We start from the raw sequence: 25,786 nt of genomic DNA, 5'->3' as shown, positions 1-25,786 counted from the left end.
AGAATGAGATGTGGCTGGAAAAAGGGGCCATGCAGAAGTTGGGCAGCAATTTTCTGGGACAAGCTTCCTTGTTCTAATTCCTAGAGATGAGCATGACACAGTACAGTGCAAGTGCAGGAATGAGTCTGAAAAGTGAGCATGTACTGCAGGGGGGGGGATCAAGGCCACCCAAGACCCCCGAAACCTTTATGAACCATTTCCAGAAAGGTCTGAAAGAACAGACTATGCATAGTAACTAATTTGTCTAGAAAGAGAAACGTATCTTCCGAGGGGGGGAAAACCTGTCAATAAAGAGGTACCCCAACCAAGCCTGGGCAGAGCCCCCAGGACCCTGGACATCCCATCAACTAGATCAATGCTGGAACCAGAATTGGAAGTTTGTTTGCTTCCTTCCTTCTTTCTTTCTCTTTCTTTTCATTCCCTTTTTTTTTTTTTGTCTCTTTCTCTGTCTTCCCTTTAATTAATATCTTTATTTTTCTCTGCCCTGTGCTTATATAGTAGGTCAGCGACTAATATACCACTTTCGATGCCAAGTAGTTTATTAAAAACACTTTGTGAGTTTTTGTGAACCCCCTGACTTTTGTCATTCCTTTTGACCACAAGCATTTAGGAACTTCGGATGTTCTTTTTCCACACAATAGGAACAAACAACCTTTGCTCTTGAATTGCATGCCTCATTTCTAATGCTGTCAGGTCAGCACCCATGCACCTATACATTCTTCAGTTACGGTCTGTGCTCTTCATCTCAGTTACCCCAGTAGGTAAAGAAGCAGCTCAATTCTTTCCAAGTAACCACAATCAGAAAGGCCACCAGGAGGTTGCAGTGGTGTAGATGGGATCTTGGGCTGATATGCTTGCAGCAAGTAAAAATTCCAGAAATATTCACATGAGAGGAGGAAGAAATGATTGTTACTGAAATCTACTGTGCACTACATAGACTATTTTCTTCACCCTGAACCAAGCTTATTTCTGCACAGAAAAATCCTCTTGAACAAACAATTCCCTTTCTCTTGGGCTATATGGAGTGTTCAAAGCCTGGATATTAGAAAAGCTTTTGGTGAAGATGTTAAGACTGAAGCACGAATTCACTACTTCATTGTTAAGCCTTGCATCTTCTTGGAAGTGAATTCAGAAAAGTGTTAGAGTTTTATTTCTCTGTGGAGAAGAGAGATGGCACAATGCCCATAGCCTTTGATGAATGTCAGCAATGCAAAATTCTTTAGTACCTCACGTCTTTAAGGGCTCCATTTACAGATTTTCGTGCTTTGGCTAAATGCAGCCAGGACTCTGCTATAGGTAACTTTTATATGACTCAGCTCTACCTCCTGTTTTAAAACATATTCTGCCTGCCAGCAGTTCAGCTGTTGGACAACAGAGGAAGAAAGACAGAAAATGCTCTTGATGGGTGTGTGACAGCATAATCTTCCTAAAATCTTGCTTTTCTACTGCAGACTCGGGCATTGAAATTTGTCTCTAGTGGCAAATATGCTGTATCATTCAAAATGGAAAAATGTTACATTAGAAATCACTGGTTATGGATATTCTCAGTTCAGTCAGAAAGAAAAAGAGAGGTTTCTAACCAGGCTGGGCCTGAGAAAGAGTTGGAAAGGAATGTAAATAATTCTCTATCTCTCTTGTTGTTCACATTATTTATAGATATGTCTGCCACTGTGCATCATTCACTGCACATTAATGGTGTGAGATGTTTTTACTTTAAGACCAATGAAATTAGCCTGCGCAATGTTCTTTATAAAAAGAGCAATGTATTTGAAATAAAGCAGTTGATTTGAGTTGAGTTCACTTCATCTAGCCTTCTGAACTTGGAGTTCTCTCATTCCCATCCTGCCTCAACAGTGACAAGTGGTTAAAGAGTGGCAAAAATTAAATACAACCATATGCTGCCATGTGAACAGTCAGCAGAGTCTGCTGACTTTTGACATGTCAAAGTCCAAGAGATAGAGTGTGTCTTTCAGAGAAGGGAAGGTGTTGGACAATCAGGATTACTAACGGATAAGCAACTGGGGCAAATATGCTCCTTCCCCAGCATCAACAAGAAAGGAGTAATTTATTCTATGCTTACCACAAAACATGAGTACTGTAGGGAGCGGAGCTCATGTTGAAGTATTACCTCAGAAACTGGCTCTCTACAGTGCTTTTCTTCTTTGATATAAGGAGTTCCTATAGCATATGCCCTCCACCAGCAAACAGAGAAGTAAAATTCTGTGGATCACAAGCTGCAGAAGTGGAGCAAAGAAATTAAGGCATAGCAACAGTGAATTTGGGGTGATCTGACTCATCAATCACCTTTCTGGCTGCTATTAGTTTATACAATGGGATATCATGTCAATTATATGTCAAAGATCCCTGAAATGGAGAGTGACTTTCCTCTTCAGTATCTTTTTAAGTGCAACCAAACAAACAAAAAAATATTACGGCACTAACATTTTGGGAAGATGTACTTACCAGAATATGTTTTAAAATTCAGATTTGCTTTTCAACTCCTTCCTCCTTTATTCTTTGGATTTATTTTTACATCCTTACATCTAAATGAACTTTTCCTGATTCATTGGATCCATTGATATTTTTCATAATATCTTGTAAAGAACTCAGTTTTAAAGATGATATTTTGGTTAGAGGGGTTTTTTTGCTTATCAGTCGGGGGGGGGGGGGGATGGTGTTAAGGTTTTTTATGCTATTAGCGACCCCTTAGACATTTTGATGCTTTTACTGTCCTTGAAAATAAATTCTCCTTCGAGTATTTCTAAATACAGTGTATTCCATTTTCACTACATAAAAATTGGCGGGTATTAGCATTCCAGAGGCAACATGTCTACCAAGCTGACTGCAACAAAGATAAATTATCTGGTTTATGCTGCATGAATTCTTTCTTTATATAAATACACATCTATGAGGCTATCTAACTTCATTATCCTAGCATCAGATAGCTACATAATCAACTTAAATTAAAAATTCATTGAAAAAAATCTTTTCTTTCCTTAACTGTGTCCTGTCTGAATAAAAATAAACTATAATTACTAAAGATTTCTGTATATAAATTTTCCTAGGTGGCAATTTTCAGTGAACTACACAGCAACCTTTCCATTTCATTTCAAAGGCAAACCATTTTGATGAATACTGTTGGTTTTGTAAGTACAAACCAGACACTAATAACAAGGGCCTAATAGGCAAAAAATGAACCCCTAAGGATAGGAACCTTCAGGCAAAGTTATGAAATTACATTACCAGTGAACTTATGGTAAACACTTACTAACTCACCTCAATGTTTGTATTTCAGCGAAGCTGTTAGGTTTAACAAAAATTCTAGCCCTGCTTTGTGTGACTTCAGGAGACTGAAGATGAGAATGGCACTGCCAGCGCCACGCTCAATCACTGCCAGCGGGCACAGCAGCTCTCCCCTCAGGGGCTTCTGTCTGAGGGGTTCATGGCAGGAGGGCCCTGCTGAGAATGCTGCCCAGACCAGCAACGCTCTCTGCATGGGAACCACAAACACGATACTTAAAACATGGAAGCATCAGTTTTCCAGATGGGACAACACGTAGACTTGTACTCTGCACTGCCGCGTCCTCACCCCAGACCAGTGTCCCAAATCCCTCAGCCCTGGCTAGCTCTCTGGTGGGGCGAGTAGGGCAGCTGGAAGCACTCCCCACTGGACCCAGGTGGGCTTTGGGAAGCGCTTTGTGGGTTCTAAGATCACTGCAGGTCCCAATGGCGAATGATAGAGGAGAGGCACTTGTTGGGGGCAAAGCTCCAATGTTTATTGAGACCCAGAGGGTCCAACAGCAATGCAAACACTGCCAGCCAACAAGAGCCCCTGCGAGGTGCTTGCCAAAACTTATATAGGGGGATGGAGGGGACCTGATCAGCCAAGGGGGAGATGTAAGGGAGTGGCTCTTGTGGAGATAAACATACAAGGGAACCAGTGAGGGACAGACAGGGGCGGGACCCCAGGCCCTCATCCAATCACTCAGCGCCCTGGGTGGAAGCTTCTAGAGGTAGGGGAAGGGACACCAGGTGACAGACAAGGCACCTGGGAGGGGACAGGGGAATGACTAAGCACTTTCTGGGGAGACTGACACATGAGGGAAGGCAGGAAAACTCAGGGAGAAACCAATACAATGTAGGGGTATACAGGAGCAAACCATTACAGAATGAAGATGCAATAAAACATATAAAAACGCAACTCCACACTGCACCTGCACGAAGTTTCTTTATATGCTGTCTTAAAGATGTCACATTAAAGCTGGGATGTGATAATTAATCAATTACACTTGTTCATTGATTTTTTTTTTTTTTTTAATTCACCAGCTCTGGAGTGCTGTCACTGTGTGTAACACAGAGCTACCTGTTACACAGTTATAAAGATGTACACATAGCATGCAAATATCTCCAAATGCTGGGTAGTTACAGCTTTGTTCATATTCCTGTTGTTTCTGGACCTTTGGTCTTGAGCTACCTGAGGTTTTGACTGGGTATACTCAGTGCTTTTCTGAACAGAAAACAAGAAATCAGAAGTCATTACAAGCATAATTCCTGTCTGGAGGAGGCTGGGAAGAAAGGAAATAGCTTAGGCTGTCATTTTATGTTTCTACAAGGATAAAGCATGGTTTCAAAACTATACAAGGACTTCTTATCACTTTAAAATACATTTCTGGACACAATGACAATAAAAATAATGAGAACAAACAACACAACTCCTTAAACCAACAGAAGATAATAAGAAGTTTCTGACATTTCTGGCATAATTTTCCAGTGTTTCCATGATAGAATTGAGCTGAACTTTGTGATACAGATCTATTTTGGTCCTAGGAGTGAGGTTTCAAAATGCCAGCACTAAAACAGAGATACAAATTTGTGTCAGGAAGGGCAGGCAGAGACAACTATCTGCATACACAAAAAAAAAAAAAAAAATGCTGCTTCTATAGATCCACTCCCTGAAAAAAAGGATTATGTTTATATTCATGAAAATGTTTTGCCTCCTGAGACCTATTTGGTTCCTTCTTGATTGCACTATTACGTTTATTTAAATATTGTTTAAATTTACATCTCGTCATCTAAACATAACAAAGCCTACACCAAAATTTAAGATGATATAGAGCAAGCTAAAGTGATCTCCAATTTTTAATCCCTGTCTTTCCATACTAAACAAAAAGGATGAACATGTCTTAACAAGTGAAACATTGCTGTGGCATTTTAAATTTGCAGATGGTGCTAGGAATAACTAAATGAGTTCATATCTGTGATGTAACTCCCATTAAATTAACGACACTATACCAGGAATTAATTTGCTTTACATCAGTACAAGTCAAACGCAGAGAACTGTAGTAACATCAGTTTTCAACACTCTATTCATTAAATATATAAACAACAGAAATTTCTTAATTTAAACAAATTCTTTTTGTAAGTAATTTAATCAGTATATAAGAAATGTAATTTATGCATTTTACATAATTTAACAGCAGCATACAATTATTACAACTTATTATATACAATAATTTCACTGTCAGCTAATGTCAGCTGAATTAAGCTATGTAGTATTTCCACTTATAATATTGAAAATTAGCTACTCTATCTGTGGCAGTCTTTTAGTGACTGATCATTACAGAGGAATAGTGTTAGAAGTAGAAAAATAATTTAGAGCTTAGTTAAAATATCTAAATCATAGAGCTGTAGAATGGTTTGGGTTGGAAGGGACTTAAAGATCATCCAGTTCCAAAGGTAAGGGGACTTTTGACTAGACCATATTGCTCAAAACCCCACACAAGCTGGCATTTAACACTTCCAGGGGTGGAGCATCCACAGCTTCTCTGGGCAACCTGTTCCAGTGCTTCACCAACCTCAGAGTAAATGATTTCTTTCTTATATCTAATCTAAACCTACTCTCTGCCAGTTTAGAGCCATTTACCTTGTCCTGTCTCTACATGCCCTCATAAAAAATTCCTCTCCAGCTCTCTTGTAACCCGCTTTCAGGTACCAAAAGACTTCCATTAGGTCATCTCCTCTCCCCTGAATATTTTAGCAATGACAAAACCTGCAAAACAAACTGTAAAATAAGAGGTAATGGAAGTGAAATATAAAATATATTTGTTTTGATCACAAAACAATTTAGGCCCAGGTTGCAAGAAAAAACAGCAACAGCATGTAAATTGCACCCTAGAAATGCTAGCAAAGTACCTTTGGTATTAGTAGTTGGGAAAGGACAAGTCATTGCTCTAGGTAATGCTTCTAAAACTATTTTTCCTGACAAGTCAGTGCAGGGTATCTTTCTTACTGCTCTCAACAGCTAACAATACTGGAGAAAGCTTAAGCCTATGTTTGGTATGACAACATGTTTTATTTTCCCACCCCTAGAAAATCCCACTAGGACGAATTTACAGGAGATTAAGGAAGTGAGAAGTAAGCAGATGAGGTTGAAAAACCACCTCTGCAATCCCCAAAAAAGTCATCAGATATGCAGTATGAGCATCATAAAATACGTTTTCAGCAAAGTTCAGTCCTTGTCTAACAATTTTCACATAAATTGTTGAAAATTTCATACCTTTCTATTAACATTTTTGAAACTCATGGCTAGAGTTTTTGTAAGGAGCTATTTAGGAAGGGCAAGAGAGACTTCCCTTGTAAGAGTCAAGATCTCTAGTCTGCTTGCTGGCTGATGCTACCTCTTCAAGCATGATGAAGGATACTGCATTTCTGTGCTAAAGATAACACATGTACCAGCTTCCTGAAAGTTAGTCTAAGCCCAGTGGTCAGCAGGATGACCATACAAACTCAATAAGGAAAAATTGAGGCTTCCATTACAGTTACTTGAAAGAAAGGTGTGTTTTCAGAAGCAATTCATTTCAACCTGTCTAAGGTACATAAGTTATTCTCTAAAGTTTCTCCTCTATCTCAGCTTTTCTCAGCTGTACAAGAGTCTATGTAACTTTCTTACACCAGACACCTATTACAGAGTCTAGACTGGGCAAGAGGAATTGCATCTTTATGTAGTACAATATTACTAGTTGGTGGAGAATTTTCAGTGAAGGAAAATATTTGTACATAATTATTCTCTTCTCACACTGAATGTAGTTTTTAATAGGATAATACTTGGGCAATATAACCTTGAAGCATCTCCAGTTTTCAAACCTAGCATATCTTGGTTTTTTAAGCCCTCTTTCATTTGAGATTTCACAATACAGATGTTATTGCTTGTCTGCACAGCGTACCTAGAGGAAATATTCAATGTGCCTGGCTCAATTCACATGTGTTTAAGAATTCCCTATTCTCAAGACTTTGAATGAAAATTACAGTAACAAACAACATGTGAAGGTAAACATCAAACAGCAAAAAGGCAAGGAATACAAAATACCTGGGAAACTCCATCTGTTATAATGATACCTTAGCCATTATTTGATCTGGAGAAGCACCATGCACTGCTTTTTGAGTCAGTCCAACAGGTTCCCCCACATGTAGACACTGACAGAAAACACCAGGGAACTCAAAGGAAAGCTGATGTTGCAGCTCATTTCTCCACAGGGCAAATGAGGGGTTTTTATTCATTCCGACAATAGCTCAGTGCAGTTAAGAGAACAAAAGAACCAGACCTGTTCCTCAACCTTCTGAATAATAACATTTCCATCAGGACAGAAAAAAAAGCCCCACACACAGATTATGGTCAAGTTTTCCATTTTCATTCAGTTTGTTGTGTTTTGGAGTTCTTTTTAATTTTCAGGTTGACCAAAGTCTTGAAGATACAATATTAAAATACCGTGAGATAGATTGACATGGATGGATGGATGGATGGATGGATGGATGGATGGATGGATGGATGGATGGATGGATGGATGGATGGACATAGATGCACACAATCTATCTGGAAAGAAAGAAATCTGGGACATATTGTCAATATCTATTTTAGAGTAGGTCGCAGGCATTTTTCTGCAGTTCTCAGTTCTGAACTAAAACTTGACTTCTCAATCTTTCTAGGTATAGCCAATACCAAGATTTAGAAAGCTGGAAGTCAAACACTGTTTTTTGGGGGTTTTTTTATGTTTTTCAGTCACTGCTTTAGGCATTTTTTACTATGCTTAAATATACAGCCCTCAGGATTGTAAGTGAGGTACTTATAAAAATCAATGGACTTGATATTTGTACACTGGAAAAAATAATTGCTTACTTCATGAAGTGACACAAATGATGAGTGACCTGAATATTATGTTAGTGAACATTCATACCACAGTGGATAATTTTGCAATTACAAATTCTTATGACATTATTAAAGCTAGGTCACTTGTTGCACTAATCTCTTCTCTTATGTCTCCTGGCATAATTACAATAGTTACTAAGTACAGTGCTTTTTAAAGAAATGCACTGGGTGACATTAAATATTTCAACCTTACTTATAATGAGATCATAATTTACAAACTGTTCTTAGTACTATAGGAAGATTTGATCAAAAATGAATCACAGAATTGAAGACATAAGTTACAACTTCAATTTCTTTTCAAGCATTATTTCTATCTTAGAAGGTTAACAGAATACTCATTTGAAAATAAAAAACAATCTGTTTTTCAAGGTAGATGCAACTATACACATCCAAAAATAGGTTTAAGGGAAGAGCAATGTATCTCATTCTTCCTGTATGTGAGGCAAATCGCACCTGCTTCAGCACATTTCTTTGCAAGCAGGAATAATGATGTGGGTACAAGTCAGTGAACATAATGTCCTATATTTGGAAGTTCAAATATAAGTTATCTTTGAAAAGCCCCTGCAAGATGTTTTTAAGGAAAAATGAATACACAAGAAGAAAGATTCAATTAGATATCAAAACTAGATAAATCAACAGAAAAATAGAGACCAAAGAATCACATACCCTCTGTAATAGCATTTAGTGGATGCAGAACTTCTTTAGGGATATATGAATTGTAGTGTGTGAACTAAAAATTCTAGGCAGAAAGAGACACCAATTAAAAGATTACAAAGAAATAAGAGGAAAACATTGATATTAAAGTCATGCAGGCTAATGATTCACTCCAGATGTATTAAATGGAAGGGGGAGACTGCACTGTATCACCACAAAATGACTGTTAATGTTAATAAGGACATAATTTGAAGCAATCTGTGTTTCTCAAGTTTTATGAACTCTAGGCTAGCAAGATCCCTTTAGAGGGCAAGATCAATGAGTTTGTCTACTGAGGTTATATCAGGAATTAAAGAAAATTGCATAGATTCATTCAAGTGGGAAGAAGAAGGGCAAATTATTGTAAGGGTTGCAAGCCTTGTATATTAAGTACTCCTAGATATAAATTAAAGGTTTCCAAGAACATTTTCAAAGATTTTCAACATCCTAAAGTTAAGCTTCAGACTTTGCAGGATAGACTACAAAAACACATATTGATGTAGCCTTTGGCAACCCTTGCTGGACCAACAGAAAACTCAAAATTGTTATTTGAGTATTTCTCACATATATTCTGGTCAAAGATTCCTAAAGTAGCCTTCACTTGTCAAACAAATGAGTGGACCAACTTCCTACAGGTAAAGATTTCTACAGTAATAAGCAGAGTTGAACTCTCTGTGGCTTCATATCCCCCCTTCTCCTAGAACATGCTGACCAATTTCCATTTTAAAAGCATATAAAGAGCTATAGAGGTATATGCTTAAGTCACATAGGGAAAAAGTGATATTGTGGACTATAAAACAAACCCTGACAATCTGTCCAAAGCAAGGAAGTAATGATTTCATTCAAAGCTAGAAAATGACAATAACATAAAAGTGCTGTTACCCTCGAAAGGTCAGCTCCTCTGAGGTAAGAAAACAAGAATGTTTATTAAGAAATGCATTTCCCTGGCGGGACCAGATACAGAAATTAAACCAACATTTTGTACAGCAGTTAAGGAGAAAATGTAGAACACAAGTCTTTGTCCTTTCCTTCCTTATAAACAAAAAAAAACCAAACCCAAAGTATTAAAAGAAATCCTAAATTCAGTCTCACAGAAAACCACAGGCACTGTTGTAAAAATCTATGGAATTTGCCACCAGCCTTTTAAAAGACACTAACATGATGTACAATACCAAAATGCATTAGATGTAACTATTTTCCACTATTTTCTCCAATGTTTACAGAGTGGAGAGTAATTTGAATTGATTCTCTTCTTAAAACCTCAGGAGATAGAAAAGCTTTTAAGGAGGCTTTTTGCACACTTTCTAATATTTGTTTTCATGTCTCCCTGTGCATCAGCTGCTGCATATCTGCATTATCTTTTTAGCAGGTTTTTCACCTGACAGCCAACTCAAGACTACTCAGGTGAAGAAAAATGGTTACAAGAGTCTAACTTCACACTTGCTCTCCTATCTCTCTTCATATACATACAATGTCTTTTCATGTGCATTTGATATTGAGACAAATACAAATTTTTTGTGCGTACCAAGATCTTTCTTAAACCTTCTATATGACTGGCAAGCTCTTCAAAGAAAGAAGGCCTAAATTATTTGTTTTAATCCTTGGCATCCCATTCCAGGAAACTTTAATACCAGCAAATTTACTTCAGCCCACAATGATCAATGATTCTTCAATTTAGAGGCTGCTGTTTTGGTTTTGTTTTCCTTGTACTTTTTATTACAGATAGCTTTGGCAGCTATATTTAGGTGCTACTATTATTTGTCTTAGCACACAGAACAGAAGAGATCAAGATAATTTCCACCACTTTGTGTTTATTCACTGCCTATATCCAGGCATCTAGCCAAAGTCACATGTACTGTCAGAATTGAAGACTCACACCAAGACTCACTTCTGAACTACAAATTTATCAAGAAAACTGATGCTGTTTTCATAGCATTGAACTTCGAATGGTGTAGATTTTTTTCCTGCTTAAAGCAGCACTTTCCAAGAAAGGAATTTTCATAAATTATTTGGGGAATATTTGGGAATACTTTTAAACATCTTCAATGAATTTGATATAGCCTGCCAAGAGGAAAATGTAATAGTACACATCCATATTGATTACTACTCTGCAGTCCTGACCATGTTTTCCTGGTCTTCAGATTAAAGAGATATTTTCACTGTTTTAGTCAGGTAAAGAGACAAAGGATGTTCAGAGAAGTAGTCCAAATTAACAAAATTCCTGGCATGAAAGCATACATTCATTCATTACAAGGTCAGAAGAGATTCCAGTGATCTTGCAGTCTGACGCCTGTACTTGCTGAATTAGTTACTGTTTGAGGCAGAACACATGATGTAAAAAAGTGCTGAACCTACACTCTACACACTTCTGATAAATATATCTGTTTTAACCTGGATGGGATCAGATGTCATGATAAAAGAGGAAAAAAAGCTTATTTAGGTTTAACTATTGCAACAGAGTTTTGGGTTAATTTCAGAAATATGAGGTTTTACACATGTTTATGGTCTTTAGACAACATTCCTGCATTTCAGAGCCAGAACTCAATAGAAAGAAAAGAAAACCCAGCAGTGTTTTCCTCTAAAAAGTGTATTGTCCTGATATTGTTAGGGTCTTTATCACCTCCTGAAGCCCTGAAGAACTTCTAGTCTCAGCTGACTGCTAAGTAACTATGTATGAAAAAATTCAAGACTAGCATGAGAAGAAAAATCCTATATTTAAATGCCCTTGGTACATGAGAGGATTAAAGTGTGACAGAAGAATTGATCTGCATACCATATGCTTCCCTCCAGAAAATGTCCATAATTAATGCTCTCAGCCTACAGGTTTCACACTGGGGTAAGAAGAGCCCTTCCTTTCATGCCCCATCAGAGCAATGCTGGAGGTACAGTGAGAGGCCTGATTCATACAGTGAGAAGCTTCAATTCTTGCTGGTGGCAGCCAGAAATCAAAGCTTTGTCACCTCTCTTATCCCATTTCTCACCACATAGCTGCTCTTTTCTAGGTGGCTTATATTCAAGCAGTTCGGATGGGAACTGGGTTTGATTTCAACCACGAGCCAAGGCACATTATCAGAAGGTAGAATGTGTACTCTGTGAATCACTGATACTGGGGTGGAGGAATTAGCTGTGCCAATAAGTCAATATTTAGACTCTCACTTGAGGAATGACTGTTAATGGACTTTTGAAACTAATGGACTTTTGGACTAATGGAATTTTAATTTTGAGTGATGGTTTTTGGTAAATTAACATAAAATTAACGATTTGTAATACCAGTGTAGTTAAAGGAAAGTCTTAACATTAATGATGTTGTCTGGTGAATTCCTTCAAGGAATTGATAAGAATTACCTACTGACCATGGTTTGGCTCACCACAAGTTTCAACATTTTGTATTAATATAATTTTTAGCATACTTCTGCTAACACTGTTCAGCCTAATGTATTGGAGTAGGTTTTAAAATGCTATGAATGTAATACTGAGTTCCTGAAGACAATGGTATGTACTGACAGCACATACTGTCAGCAGGATTTTGCAATTGTCATTTTAATAGAGACACATCATCCTGTAAGAAAATTCCACCCTTTTCTGAACTCAACTCAGGTAAGCATGCAAAGGTAAGCTAAGTCAGAACAGGAATATTCTTCTTTAAGGAACATGGTTTTACATTAATAATTTTTTGAATTTTGTTTTACATGAACCTTTTTGTTCCTAATTTGGGATTAAACTTGCCAGTGTTGTTAGAGTTGGCTCAATCCAATTCACTCACACCTTGCAAGGATGCTTTGGCATAGAAATACAGCTTCGCTCTGAGTAAAGCAAGGATATTGACTTCTAGTATTCTTCAATATAAAAGCATACAAAATATTTGAAGAAGTGGGAGCTCTATCTCTAGGGTGCTCAGGACCTTGGTAGGCATAAAACCAGACAACTACAGGATAGAGAAGGAAAAGAATTGAGCCCTTTGTCCCTTAAGTGCTGACAGTGTCTCTCTCTCCATCCTGAAGGACATATTCTCACTGTGCAAGCCCACCATCCTAAAATATTTCATCCCATGTTTAGAAACAAGACAATTTTCCACACTGATATTTGTTTCTGTGTCATTTAGCAAGTAGTAAGCTACAAAGGCCAAATAATCTTTCAGATAAGCAATCAGCAATTTAACTTTCTGGCAAAATTTGTTTATTCAGTTGGCATTTAGGCTAGACATTCTCTGCCAACTGGTATAAAGGCACAGCTTTCAGGATTTTCTGATATATAATCAAGTTTCTGGCAGACTAGAGCAAACTTTTTACTATTTCTTATATATCCTATAACTAATTCAACAGAAATTTTTATCAAATGAAAAGCTCTGAAAGCCACTTACCATATGACCCTTTGGGCACTGTATAATGGTTTTCCATTATGGACTGAAACTAAGCATTTAGAAAAAAGCAGTAATTTCACAGTTAATCACCCAGAAACTTGGCTATGTTAAAACAGCATTTTAGAAAATTACAGGTAATATTATTCCTGCATGCAAATTAATGTCACTTCTGTTTGCCTCTTAGGAAACAGGAAAGCTGAAGGAATTTTGCAGGAATAAATAGTTACTAAGATCCACCATGATTAGTCTGCATCTCAGAAATTAATTTGTGAAATGAGATAAAAGTACAAGTAATTCAATACAAGAACATATGCACTGATAAATAAGAAATAAATGGCTGTTGTGACATGCCAGGATGATCCTATGGTTTCCTGAGGAATTAGAAGAGGAAATACATGGTTTTATACAGTACTCAAAACCTATCCAAACAGCACTGAAGCCTCAAGTGTCTTCTTGAAAGTCATGCTCCAGAAATGAATCCACATTAAATAATACAGCCTTCACATACTATGTTTTATTTTATCCATTTATCCATGGTGGCTTAACTTTAATACATTCACTTATTTTAAAAGAATTTGATTTGATCCACTTTTGTGCCTGAAGCAACCAAAGGATAAGAAAGAGCCAGTGACTTGGAAAGAGCTGCACAATTAAGTAGAGAAGGTGCTTATTCTATGTCCTCTTCTCTAAAAAATGATAGTCATAGCAATATCACTCTTCCTACAGAAAAACTATAGCCATCCAGTCAATAAAGCTAAATCAACATCAGTAATAATAAAACCAAAGTATTCACATCTAGTGAGTAAATATCTAGTGCCCATGACCTCAAGAGCTTTATTCCTGAAAGGACAACGTTAAGCATCACCCAGAGCCTTCAGACCTGCCATCAGCTGGGTGTAGAAGGTGGGCAGGTACTGCAATAGTGAACATTGGCACAGAATCATAAGATGCTACCTTTGATGATTAATTCACAGTATCAACCTTTTCTCATCCATCTATTAGCAAAATATTTTACATTAACTAACTTTCAAGTACATATTTACCGCACAATGAAGCCAATCTGAAGACAAATCTGAAATCCTTCCCAAACTGAAGCCATAGTTTTGCTGTGTTTATCAAACAAACAACAAAAACTCTTTAAAAGAAAATAATTAAATGCAATTTTTAATTTTTATACTAAAGTATACAAGCATTTAGTGAAATTATCCGTCTTTCTAAAATACTAATAGAAGCCTTAATTAAGCAATTAAGCAGCATACAGAAAATAGAATATAAGTGTTGATAAAGCTGAAATAGTGTTACACTCTGTGATTATAAGCATGATCACAGTTTAATATGTAATAGTAATTTGATTTTATTTATGAATTGCTATGTAATGAAAACAATAGTTTTGAAATACTGCTAATTTTAAGTATTTTTTTCATTTAGATTTAGAAGTTTATAAAGACTTAGAGCTTATACAGTACATTATCTGACAGGAAAATACACTTCTGTTCAGCTTTTATTTCTGACAATCTTATACTATTTCACATTTTCAAAGTATTTTGTATTTTTTAAGCCCAAGATTCATTTCTTACCAGTGGAGTGCATTTCATTTAGCATCTTTAACTAATTGTTTAGTATTGGCCTGTCCACTACTGATACTCTGAAAACAGCTATTCTGGCTCCGTAACAGTCATTGTGGAATTTTCTGGCTCACCAGTCAGGTCACAAAACACATATTACAATACAGAGCCTTGATGACAAAGCAGTACAAACCTTTATAATACCAACAAACATTTAGAGCCTGGTAGGTTGCCAGCTATCCACAATAAGATTAAGGAGTCATGTGTCCACTTACAGCTCATCTGTACACACACAGTGCTCATCAGTAGAGGAAACAGAAAATCAGCATGGTCTTTTAAGTGAGATTTTGTGACCGCAAGGGAGTAAATGAAAAATCAGTTCAGAATATTTCTGCATCTTTCTTCTTTCCTTTGAATGAAATTTGATGCCCTTCTATATAATTTTGAATAAGAAAATATTCACTTTTTTAATGAACTGGAGAGGTATATTCAAAAATAAAACAGCAGTATGTGAGAAACTTGACAATATTTTTCTCTTCTGCAATGACATGTAGAAAAGCAGCACTTCATCTTTGTACGTGCACCTTTTAAAGATACTTTGGGAAATTCATAGTACACGGTGGAATATCTTTTATTACAAATGCTTTTTTATCAGATGGCGCTATTTTTTCAGATTTCATGGCAGTAATTAATGAGAACATTATAAAAAACAGATAAAAAACAGATGAGCAAAACATCATAGTATGCAAAACATCAAGTAAAATAAGAAAAAATGAAGGGTTGATAAAGAATGAAGAAAAAAACCACTGATCAGTAAAGACAGAGCTAAGATTGCACAGGCAATAATATGAAAGGGTACAAAATTTAAACTGACATGCACATTACAAATTAGATTTAAAAAATATAAAGACAAGATTTGTCATCCATACAGAAAAAAAAAAAAAGAAGGGAGGGGAAGAGGAAGAAAAAGCTTGGCAGCTGTGGAGCAAAGATATGGAGAGACCCAAATCAATATAACACAGAAAAACTGCCTAGCAGTAATAACAAAATAAAATGAGATTTCTGCATCCAAGATGTCAGAGACTAAGGCTTTCATATGGAGGAGGTTCATCATTATGAGAGTTCTGAAAATGATAACAAATGAAACAATACATTGCCTAATTTGGCTTGATGTATACAAAAAGCTGGCATCAGTAGTAGAGAGCCATCATATAGAAATCCCTACAGTTACAGGGGATAGATAAAAGATGCAGAAGGGGAGACTTGTTATGCTTACTTCAGTGGTGCAGAAAGGAAGCCATAGAGATTTCAGAGGAAAGATTAACTTTGAAAAGAAAAGGCAGAAAATCAAAATGCAAAAGGCAGGCTATTACGTAGATTTACCAAATAGATCTTGTAAGACTATCCTGACACTTTCACTTGAAAAAAATAACTGCTTTTCTACACAAGAGGAAAGAAGCTTATCAGTCTGTTTGGATTACAGCAAGGCATAGCATCATATGAGAAATTATCAGCTATATGGGAGAAAATGTAGGTCTTGTACAAAAACTGTAATGCTGTTAGAAGGAAAATATTTAAAAAAAAAAAACAAACAAAGAACATAAAACAGACCATATATTCAACCTAGATGTATTTTAATATAGCAGAGTTTCTTGATGATTTAATCTTATTTCATATTTTTCTTAGTCATCTCAATGTAAAAGCAGGGAGTGTGCTAATACAGTTTCTAGTCACACAAAATAGGGAGACATAAAAAGATCTGTATATCATTCAGTAAGTGAAGGATATTAAGAAATTATCTGAAATAATGGCAATAAGTGAATAAAAGGGATCAGATGAAGACACCTAACACTAAGAGGAAGGATATTATTTTAGGAACATAAAAAAGATATCACTATTAATTAGCCAGCAATAGCTATCTGAAATTCATGTCAATCCCACCTCTCCCAAATCTATTCAGATCTGGGATACATGATTCCTAACTGACAAATATTAAAACAAAAATTCTTTTGCGATCTCCTACAGTCAAGATGGCACATTCTCCTTGGATAATGTATTACAGAAGTTTCTTTTTTTCCTACTGTCAAATTTCTGCTTAATATGTATACTTCTTCCATCATTCAAGTCATAGGAAAAATGCTGAGTACTATCTGACACAGACAGACAATCTGAAGTTCTTCTCTGTCATACCTGTGTGCAGAAAATATAGGTTTGGGCTGGGAATGATGCGCAGGAGATATTCAGACAAAAAAACACATGGAGAGTCTATCAAATGGGGAAAAAACAGGTGCAAAAAGATATTTACACTGAAGTATACTTCATATAAAACAAAACAAAACAAAACAAAAGGAGGAATAAACCAGCCATGAATCTATGAAGGTTGGTAAAAAAGAATTTTTAGCCATAAGAGGTATTTGCTTCAAATAGCAGCATCAAAGACCCAAAAAATCCTGGGCTTTAAGTTGTTTTAAAGAACATTAATAATGGTAAGTTAAGGAACTTATATGAACATGTTACCTGAAATAACTGTAGTAAAACTCAGTAACAGAAGGGGACGCTTCCAGACCGCTGATCCTGGAAAGGGGGTCTTTGGCAACTCACAGAAAATATCTCTAGCATCTGGTCCAGGTTCAGCCAGGTGAAGCAAAGAAAATGTGACAACAGGACACCTCAACAGTATACCCAAAGCAAAAAGTGGTTTGACTGCAAGGTTCTAGCAGGTCTCTACATAACATGTGCAAATTGCAAATTTGAAAGACTTAAGTGATTAAGCTGAAGTCCATGCTTTCTTACACAACAAAACCCTTTGCATCTCTAGTTTTCAAGTTCTTCTCCAAAGGCTAGGTGAACCAGAGCAACTCAAGGAAAAAGGCACAAGAGGGTTTTTTAAAATGAGCAAAATAATACAATTTTCCTAGTTTTGCACTTGCACACAGCTTGAAAATTTCCCCTAACATTTTTCAAGAAACTTCCAGCTTGACACAGACACAGTGCACTGAAAGTTAAGCATAAGGGATATGAGCCAAAAAATCACACAAATAAAAGAGGCCTTTCTATGCCTTGTGTAGTCAGCTGGGGGGTATGTGCTGAGGAAGGATAATAACAGGTATCAGTGCCGTCTTGCCTGTGATGCCAAAAGTGCAGGCCCTAGGCCAAAAGTCTTGCAGTATTAACAGATGGTAAAAGAAATGAAATGGCTGCAACTAATGTGTTTTTGAGTAGGCACAGGAGATCCCAGATAATGTTGAATGTATTGCATTTAAAGTAAATAATAAGGAATCCAAATGGGCATTTAGTTCCTTGAAAATTAGCAAGCCAGCAGGTATATATAAAACCAGGCACAGTGTAGATAAGCCTTTCTTGATCACATCTGACCCTGTGGGAATTTTTAAGCTCTGAATGCAAAACACCATACAGAAGTATTAAAGACTTTGCTGCTGTTTTTTTGGGAAGATAAGATTCCAAAGAACACTGCCTAGCACTGATGTGGAGCTATGCATGCAGGAATCTGACCCATAAGCATTTGATTTTTGGGGATGTTGCCAATTCATTCCTTTTCATTCATTCAATTTTACGTTAAGCACTCTTTTGTTGTGGCTGTGGAGGAAAATTAGTTGTTCAGTTATTCACAGTGGTAACACAATGCTCTTGTCATGGTTCTCATCAGCTTGGCTGTAGCTCTCTAGATTAGCTCAGTGGTATTAGCTTAGTCTCCATCCTACCAGGGTCAGAATCTATCAACTTCAGATGCTTCCTGCTCAGTCTGTCACCTAAGAGCTGAAGGGTGCACATAAATAAAATAAGGGCTTTACCTCTGACTTTCAGAGTGAAAAGCTCTCAGCTAATGACATTTCTCAGTAGTTTTAAGAGGCTAAGAGTGCTCCACATCTTTTTGAGGCAAGTGATGATTTGTTGGCTAGCCCCTCTATTGGAGTAATCCTTTAGATTATCCAAGGCTTTGAAGTGATTAAGATCTATTTTCGTCATACAGAGAAACTTATTTGTAATCATATGGTCAGATTGTATATTCAGACATGGAATTTTCATTTCTTCTCACTGAGTTTCAATACAGAATCTTCTGTAGTCTAATCTGCATATGTTAAATAGTGTAATTATAAACCAATCCTTCATCCAGCCAGTTCAGATGCAAATATTGACTCTTTCTTTAGTGCAGGAATTGGTTTGTGCAAGTGAATTGCAGTTTAACTAAAGGTACTATGCCCTTTCTATTTTATTTAAATTAATGTAATTATTACCTGGCTAATTATCTTGTTGAATGACTTGTTCTGTGATTCATTAACTGGGAAATTTCTTTCTGGATATAGAAGAATGTCTGAACATCCACCTTTTTGTATCACAAAATACTGATTAGGAACAAATCATGTTACCCAATGAGGTAGTAATGATTTCTTTTAGAAATGTCTTTTATAAGAAAATTCTAGAGTCAGGAGAAATTAATCTATTGTAAGGACTGTGAATTACTTCTCACCCTTGGAAAAGGCAGTTAGTTTTACAGTAGGAGCAAAGGACAGATACAAGGGAGCCTTCACAGCTGGTATCTGGTGCTGTCCCTTTTCCATAAACCTGTCTTTTGCTGTCTTGCACAGTCCTCTCTTTTACAGCCTCTAATGGTGTTAAATATTCAAGCAAGGAAGCGGTGGGGGAATAATATTTTCACAATTACCCAACACATTCCCAAACACTGATATAAAGTCTATTCCCAGCATGAAATTACACAAATAAGTCAATAAACTTTAAATCATCTTGTGCAGAAGCAACATAAGCCCAGACCATCCTCATTGCAGTAAAGAAGAATTGCAGTGGCTGTTTCATAAGGGTTGTAGCTAATTGAGGAGATATATAGAAACACACAGAGTTACTTTTGTTTTCCAAAGTTTCTTTTGCCATTCCTATTATGTTTTGCTATAAATTAAATAGTTGCTGCTGCAAAGTCTCAGTATAAATAAACATGGAGGCAAACCTGATAAATGCTCAACAATCTGTGCAGAGCTAAAGGAAATCTTACATTTTTCACTGCCTGTAAACAAAACCATTTTCATGTAAGAACATTTTTTATTTATTTGTAATCAAGCATTCTGACTTTATAACCTTAAAGACTCCTGTACACTGAACAACTCCCATCAATTGTGAGTTCATTACTAATCCTAACATGAATATCCAAGAAATAGATTTTATTTCTAACATGAATGCTTAGGTCCCAAAATATCACTAAATGATATAAAGCTTCCTGCAATCCTATTTTTTTCCCATTTTCGCTTATGTCTTCTAGACCTTGCTAAACTTCCCAAGAAGTTGGATTTAGAGTTCAAAGACATTATCTACAAACTATTGTTCCAAGAAACTTTAGAAAGAGTGACACATTTCAGGTAGAAAAAAATTACATTCACGGGCTGACACATGGACAAAATATGAATAAAATAAAAAAATTTGAGAAGGTAATCCTATGAATGTCTCTATCATTGAAATCACCACTTAGAAAGCTGGCAGAACAGGCTGTTTCTTTACTGGAATGGTGTAGGAACAACCAGAGACTATGACAAAAATCCTGAAGCCCAGTCTATGGCTTAATGTCTGAGATGTGTAGTCTTGATCTCATGAGGTAACATGAGGTAACCACCTTTTTTTTTTTTTTTTTTTTTTTTTGTCTTTGAAGAACTAAATTGAAAAGCTTTTGTTGGCAGGTCAATAAGGAATCAATAATTCAATTGGAATTCAATCAATATTTTTTCAAGGTGGTCATTGAGCAAGTGCCAGTGATTATTCTGTATTCTTTATTCAACATCTGGCATTTATGTCCATTTGTAAATCAAGCAGAAGTCCACAAGATTAGTAACAATTATCAAAACCTTTTTTTCCAAGCCTTGACTCAAAGGATTGCTTGACTATTCAACACAGGCCCAGCCATGTTCATGATTGTTTACTATTTTACCATTAACTAGATTATCTCATTCAAGGAAAATATCTCTGTGTACCGGTGGGGCACCAAACTAAACAGAGCAACAATTACAAATGCGATCTCCAAGAGCTGCACACAGAATATTGTCCAAGTTATGTTTGAACACACACCAAACAAATTAAATGCAATAATCTGGAGAAGAGATATTCACAACTATAATTCAACTGGAAGGTCACAGAGTTCCTTTGAAAACATGTTGTTAACATTAATAAAGTTTTCAATATCTTCATCTGTCCAGTTTAGCAGATCAAAAAAGCAGTGATTCAAGGGGATGAGATGCCATAGGACCACACACTTAAAGTTTTGTGGTTAAGACATGTGACTAGAACACAAAATCCCTGAAATTTCTCCAGCCATAGACTGACTTTGAGACTGATGTAAAAGACCTGGTCTCAAAGCCTGAGATTTTCCCCAATGGAATGGTATTTCTCTATTCAGCAGATGTATTGTGCATCTCACCTTCAATGATACTGTCAAATCCCAATATCCAAAAATCATGACCTATTTTTAACTCTTCCACCTACCAAGTGATGAGAACTGGGGGAGCCTTATTCTTTACCAATGTGTTTTGAATGTGAACTGTCATATTTAGCTGGTCTTCTCTGGAACAGGGAGAATTAAGTTATATTTATCAATGGCAGCTTTTTCTTGCATTCCTGGGGATCTTAAAAAAATGCAGCAAGCTTCTTACAAATTCATATATCCCCAAAACCTCCCAAGCAATGAGTAACTTGCTATTACCAAGTAGCAAGCTGTGTTGGTACACTCAACCAGCACAGTTTGTGTTGGTACACAATATCTAATGCATTAGTCCTGCCAGAAAAGCAGTTGGACCCTAATTTCTCTACAAATCTGCATCTACAAAATCTGATTTTCCACACAAATGCTCAATGTATTACTGCACAGAAAAATTGATCATTTTATTAGGAAATATCTCAAGAGTGTACTAGCCACAGATTCAAGGTAAATCTCCAAGTTAATGTTCTTATTTGAAGATAGACTCTACTTCATTAAAAGAAAGATTTTATTACTAATCATTTGAGAATATTACCAGGAGCGCTAAACTTTGTGATATCTAACAAAGCACTTACACTATTTATATTAAAATAACTGACAGACCAATCCTTCACATATGGAAACCTCCCACAACTTCAAAATCAACATGCTGGCTTTAGTTAGCTTCATATTAAAAGCAAAAACATTGCAAGGAAAAGGCAGTTAGAGTCTCCCCAAAATGTGAGTGCAGACATTGAGGCTGTTACCATGAACAAGTAGACTATATCAGACAGAATGTTGTCTGCCAAGTACTTGCATCTATCTTTACAAACACTCAACAGCTATTTCAGAAGCTCTTTCCTTGACATTCATTTTAGTCAATTTGTGCCTCTGGATCTTTCTAGAAATCTGGCATATTTGACATATTCCCAAATCTAATAGTATGTGGGTTTTGCTTAGAAAATGTTTAAGACCCTTAGAGAAGGGAAAAAAATCATCTCCATTACTGGACTTCCTTCTTTTCCTTTACACGTTTCATGGTGTTTGAAAACAAAAGGTTTCATTCACAGACCACAGTAAAACTCAAGCAATTTTAAACCAGCTAATTTATCCAGTTTGCAATTTTTTTCTTTCTTTAATTTTGTCCTGCAGGTGCTCAGTTCATTATTCCATGATCATTTGCATTTGTATGAGCAGAATATTTTAGAGTCTTTTCTTTTACATCTTGTGATCTTTCTTGCAGGCTTCTGGTCTTCTTTCATCTCCTGTCACTCTCTTATCCAAAGTGCTAATCTCATCTGTAACTGTCTCGAACCTTTTCTTTCGTCCAGAAAGACCATTGAAGTCTGTAATTTATCACTTCCCTATTGTAACTGCAAGAACGGCTCTAAGCAGAACAAGCCTTATCTCACTGATAACTACTTTGTCACCTTGTGCCTGCAAAGCATTCAGAAATGGAATTTGGTACATTAGCTGCAGATGGCATCAAGGGGGTTCTGAAAGAAACACATTTTCTGGTTTCTTTACTGTTATTCCTTGGTACTAAAATGCCCAAACAACTATGCAGTGATTGCATGACATTTTTTAAATATGGTGACATCTTCTGAGTCAGGTTTCAAATGTTATTGGGCAGATTTTTATGGGTTTGGAGCTAATCCAAAAGCCAGCTTCTCTGATGAACGTCTTGCCCCATTAAGCTTCAGTATTAACACTATTCCCCCTTCACAAACATTGTTTCTCCTATATGTGGCTGTGGGAAAGTTAGACTTCTCACTAATACCATCAGAGTTTGTGGCTTCTAGGTAGCTATTTTACTGCAATCCATGTCTAATCACAATATACCCAAGAAGCTTAGTGCTGTGTTGTAGCAGACTACAAATTAGCTTGCTTTTCCATTAAAATACTCTTAGTTTATTCTTTTCTCTGTGGTTATAAAATTGACTGGCTGAACACTTGGGCACTTGTGTGTTTTGTTTGTCTAAATGATTAATATTTAAATGGCTTAATTGCATTCATTCCACCTTTTTATGGTTGAGGAAATGTTTATTGCATTTTTTTTTTAAGATGAAAAGAAAGCAAATTCATTTGGAACTCGGGAAGAATTTTATTAATATGTGCCAGGGTGGTTTGAATTTCAGAATGGATCTTATTTCTTGAATATGTATTGTGACAACATAAGGTTTTAAAATCTTCATAGCCCTGTGAAAGTGCCAAAAGTCCAGCTAGTTTAGCTAGAGAATTCTGTAGCTAGTCTTGAGGCTATGACGGCAAAGAGGAACTGGAGGGACTTGGACTTGATAACTATAAGCAGAAAAGTACCAATCAAGCTGGTATATATGAATACTACTCCTGATAAATTTAATCCTCATGTTGGTTAGTGAACTACCATGAAGAGATCCTAACTTTATACAAACATGAATGATTTGTAAGAAATGGCTGAAAAATATGAAAATAATATTTCTGTTCTGTACAATAATTAAGACTTGGACAGGGCCTGTTTAATATTTATGATATATAGCTGCTTATGTTTTAAGGTATTTCCTAGTATTTTTAATTTGTATTTTTCCTTTCCAAGTGAATACTTAGGACATTGTTAACAGGAAAATCATTATTAATAACAGCATTTTCATTTGAGCCTCACAATTCCTCACAACAAAGGTCCTAAAAATGTTTATGTTCACTTCTATATATCTCTTGCAAAAGGCTCATCAGGTTTATTCTTACATAGAAAAAAAACCCCAGTTCTAAATTAGATTTAGCTTCAGATTCAAAACATGGGCATGTAAAGAGTCAGTAGATACCTTTTCAGACTAAAACTATCAGAATTACTCACCTATGGAATATTGTAATCCTATGATTGCAGATGTTTAGTATCATAGATGCTAAATATCACAGAATTACACTATCAGGTTGAAAGGGACTACATCTGATCATCTGGTCCCACCTCCCTGCTCTAGCAGGGTCATTCTAGAGCACATGGCATGGAATAGTGTCCTGACAGTTTTTGAGTATCTCCAGTGAGGGAGACTCTACACCTCCCTGAACAAACTGTGCCACAGTGTGGTCACCTGCACAGGAAAAAAAGTTCTTCCTAACAAGTTCTTCCTAAATCTTTACTAAAATAGCTTTCCTTTTTCTCTTCTATGACAGCAAGACATATGCAAAGAAATAAATCCAGGGAGTGGTTTACAGCTATTGAAGATTTGCCTAAGTTTACTTAAAATAACAGTTTTATTCTGCAAACAAGAATCAGACTGAAGTTCTTCTACTGCACTTAATATTTCAGAAAAGTCTGTCCTTCCTCTAGGCTGTGTGATCCATTTCTTTATGTGATGACCAAACAAACATCTAGTTACTGCTACTATGTTGAGGTTAACGCCCTCTTCTGTTTTCCTTCTTTGTTCTTCACTGCAATATCTTTAGTAATTTCTTCTCAACATGAACTTATAAATTATTTTCACCTGTACAAATAAAAGGGGAGGAGTATTGACTCTACTTGGTGGTTAAAATATCTCAAAATTAGTAGTAGGAGATGGAGGAAGAAAGACAATTTTTTCAACTTAGCGTGCAGACCTTACCTGTTCAGGCTGCATGTCACAGCAAATCATAGAGGTAAAGGGGAAAAAAACTAAAGGAAAAGGCAAAATTGCAATAGTGGTAATGACAGAGGCAAACTGCGTGCAGTTGAGAAAATTGATTTCAGGAAAGCTGAAGAGCAGTTTACAGGTAAAGCAATTTCTTTGCACTTTACAATCAGTTACAGGCCTGCCTTGTAATCTAAGTCAGTGTCATCCTTGACAGCTAAGAACAAAATTATGAAGAAACATTGAATTCTTGTACTACCTTGCCTATACACATCATGCAGGGGTCCCACCTCATCTTAGTGTGTGAATGGTTTCTCCAGCTGCACTGAAACTGGACTTGAACACTTTGTATTCCTTACAAGACAAATATATAAGTTCTATATTATGTACTCCACCATAATCCACTAAGGACTTGTCATTGTACAAACCAAACTCAGAAAGTTACTTTGATAAATATCCTTGCCCTTGATTTCACACATAATTGCATTTTAAGGTTACCAGAATTTCACATCTACTTTGTGGAATTTAGAACCTGAAAAATACTATTATAGTTTGTTCATGTTAAAGAAATTGCACAGATTGTCTACTAAACAGAGAATCTATTTTTATCAAAGCTGTTTATGAAGTCTCTGACACCCTTTTTTCTGCTTTTTGCTTCTGTCTGGTGTCTCTGGCTCTGATCTTTTCATCTGCTTTGTGTACCTTTCTCACTCTATTTTGCCTAGCCCATACACATTTGAAATCCATATTGCTGTTTTTAGTAGCCATTTCACATTTATTCATTTTGATATTAGATTAATAGTCTCCTTCACTATTAATGTTTTTAATTTTCCCTTTTCCCTATCTTTTGTTTTGTGTCCTTTTTCACAAATCCCTGATGTGTATAAGACAGAAAAGTTTTATTTTCAG

The 25,786-nt window shown here is 36.3% G+C and overlaps 1 long non-coding RNA gene across 3 annotated transcripts in view; it reads right to left on the bottom strand.

Moving 5' to 3' along the window:
• The window catches only part of LOC140683751 (uncharacterized), a 218,360-nt gene that overhangs the window by 97,899 nt on the left and 94,675 nt on the right, over positions 1 to 25,786 (bottom strand). The gene's annotated exons all lie outside the window — the stretch shown is intronic.

This window comes from Taeniopygia guttata, chromosome 3, assembly GCF_048771995.1.
Source record: "Taeniopygia guttata chromosome 3, bTaeGut7.mat, whole genome shotgun sequence".
In the NCBI taxonomy this organism is placed as follows: Eukaryota; Metazoa; Chordata; class Aves; order Passeriformes; family Estrildidae; genus Taeniopygia; species Taeniopygia guttata.
Note: the sequence above shows the minus strand (reverse complement) of the source record. Positions and strands in the feature narration are given on the sequence as shown.